Below are 2,917 nucleotides of genomic sequence, written 5' to 3'. Positions count from 1 at the left end.
AATACATACAAAAATAGGTTATTAACCCTAAAATATGTTAAAAATGCCAAATACATTTCAGATATAAGCCTATATATTAACAATACATTAATTAAATACCTCGGCTTTTTTGACGAGGGCTGTTCTGAAGAAGCTCTGAAACCCGGGGCTGATGTCTTTGTTCAACCTGTATTACAGCATCTGCAGGTTCGGTAGATGGTGAGCCTGAAAAAAAAAAAAAAAAAAAAAACAGCATTAGGCCTTGTTTTAACATATTCCGACATAAAAAATATATATATATAAATATTAAAATAATAATATATATAAATAATAATATATAATTGATTCATACCTTGTCCTTGGAACGACGTCTCGTGAATATCGGCCAAGTAGAATTGTTCGGGTGAAGCGGAACTGTGGATCTGAGCACTAATTATCCTTTGGTGTTTAGAAATATGGGGGACAACGTTGTCCTGGCCAAGGGGAGTTGACCTGCCGTTTAAAGTCTCTGTTCGCTGCTTTTGTGTAAATACATCCTGGGAGTAGGGCAGAATTGTCTCGTAGTCATATGCTTCGCAGAAACCGTTCAGGCTCCATAGGGCCTCGTTTAACCTTCTAGGCTTTAGGTCCTCTGTAAACATATAAAATAACTTTTAATATAAGATGCCCACACTTTTTGTTTTTAAGGTATAAATATTTTTATGTATGGAATTCTTGGAGCTTACTTACGTTTACAATTCAGGGCAGGCGTTTGTTTGTCTGCACTTTGTTCCGGAGCCCCATTGGATGGTTCGAGCTCAGTTATACCTCGGAGTATCTGCGTGAATGCTTCAGAATCTATAAAACATTCGACAATATTAAAGCTATAATCACTTTAGCTAATATTGCCTTGTTATACGGTAAGCATACTGATCCTAATGATTGTTTAATATTTCTATAACATCCCACGCTTTTCAAACAATTCCCCACAACAACCAAATCTAATAAAGATTTATTTCAAGAACTCACCTTGCGATAGATCCATTAGACTGTTTTCCCCGATTATCTTTTTTAACGCTTCAGTCCGATAACGATTCTTGGAGTTTCTGGAGGTGCTGTTTGCATCGGAACTAAAACGCTGCTAACATTGCCCATGGTTTCTAGCGCTTTTGTACCCTACGACCTAGAGAAAAACCCCTGAATGATTTTTTACATAGCATTTGGGGTTTGTCGTTTTTTTCGGGCTATACCCCCGCCCATGGTATATTTGACACATTTCAAACACATGGTATTGGGTGTGTCTAAACATTAGGATCCTTTTGGATCTTCTAAAATCTCCGGGGTGCTAGCACCTAGATGCATGGGGGTGGGTTGGTCTCGACATCGCTGGGATGAATGACTTTTTAGCCCACCTAAAAAATAGTTTTATGAAAGGCCTTTAAGATTAGGAGTCGTAAGACACAATATTATTGTTGGGGGGTAGGCATCTGTTTTGCAGGCTAGTGTAAACCTTGGTTTCAAACGACCCACCAGGCATGCAAGGGTATTTTTTTAACAAACAACCCGCCCCCCCTTTTTCTGTTTTTGAAACACACACACACACACACACACACACACACACACACAGCCACTACAGAAAACTCCCTCACGCACATACGCGCGCACATGGCTTTTTCCGCAAGTTTTTTCTCAGGGACAGACTGCGCTAAGAGTGAACAAACGCGAGAGTTCATAACGTGGTGAGATTCTGATTTTAAAACCATTTATTTCATTCAAAATATTTAGTACATACATTTTATATCCTTACATTCTTAAGGTATTTTACGATGCCTTTCTTACAGATCCTGGGAGCTTATGCAACCAACCGCCATTGTCCGTGTCGAGTTCGCCCTCAAAAGGCAAGGCTCTCTTGCTAGGTCCATCAACACTTGGTAAGTTTTCACTCCAGGGGTAGATCCTCCGTCGGGCCTTTTGGTCTTGACTCTGTCTCAAGGAAAGCCTCGCCCAGCGCTTTAACTGTTCCCCATTTTGGAAGAGAATGTCCAGCTTATTCATAAGTGTTATGAAAATTGGATAATCCACCCATTTAAAACTAAACACAGGAATAAAAAAGTTTACATGTTTGCGTGCTCTGGAAGCTACAGGAGAATTGACAGACTTTGTAGCATTAGACTTATCATAAAGGTCACAGGCTAAAATTGTCACTTTGTTGTCAGGGCTATAGTCCATTGAAGCAATTCTTAGAGCCTTGAGATCACTGCGGCCGCAGACCTGTTCTTCCAACGCATATCCTGGCACATTTGTAACACTCAGGACCTGTTCAATTTTACAAAGAGCCAGCCTGATGTTTAGCCATTCTCTCATCCCCAGAGCCGGGGGAAAACTCCCAGGTTTTGCAGGATAAAGGGGTTTGGGTCCACGGTCTGTGAATATCTTTACCGTAGAATATGTAAGACATGTGGCCCTCACTCGTACCCAAAAATCCTTTAAAACATTCTGGAGCTTCACACAGAACTTCTTCAAGGCTTTGGTCACTGGGTTCATGACAAGCCGAGCATAACATCCCTAAAATTGGCATAGGTGTCATTTTTGTTTAATATTCAGGGGGGTTATCATGTGCACTCTTAAACAGGAATTGTTCAGGCGCTTTATAAGGGGCATTAACCAACCCAAACCGTGAGAAACAGTAACAGGTTGACCTGACACATGGTCACTTACTCAACCCTGGGCATGCACCCTTCTACATGACATAGGGTCATAAATCATTACATAGGGTCATAAATCAGGCTTGGGTCATCAATCATTAACGGCCTGTCAAATGGACCCTTACTCACCCCATAGCCCCCACCTAACCAGGCTTGCCTGACCAGAAGACATGCACACGTCATCACTACATAGGGTTCACATAGAGTTCACATAGGTTCACATAGGGTCATCAATCAAAATTTTGACACGTGAC

This window comes from Oncorhynchus kisutch, linkage group LG17, assembly GCF_002021735.2.
Source record: "Oncorhynchus kisutch isolate 150728-3 linkage group LG17, Okis_V2, whole genome shotgun sequence".
Classification (NCBI taxonomy): domain Eukaryota; kingdom Metazoa; phylum Chordata; class Actinopteri; order Salmoniformes; family Salmonidae; genus Oncorhynchus; species Oncorhynchus kisutch.
This window is presented reverse-complemented; position numbering follows the sequence as displayed.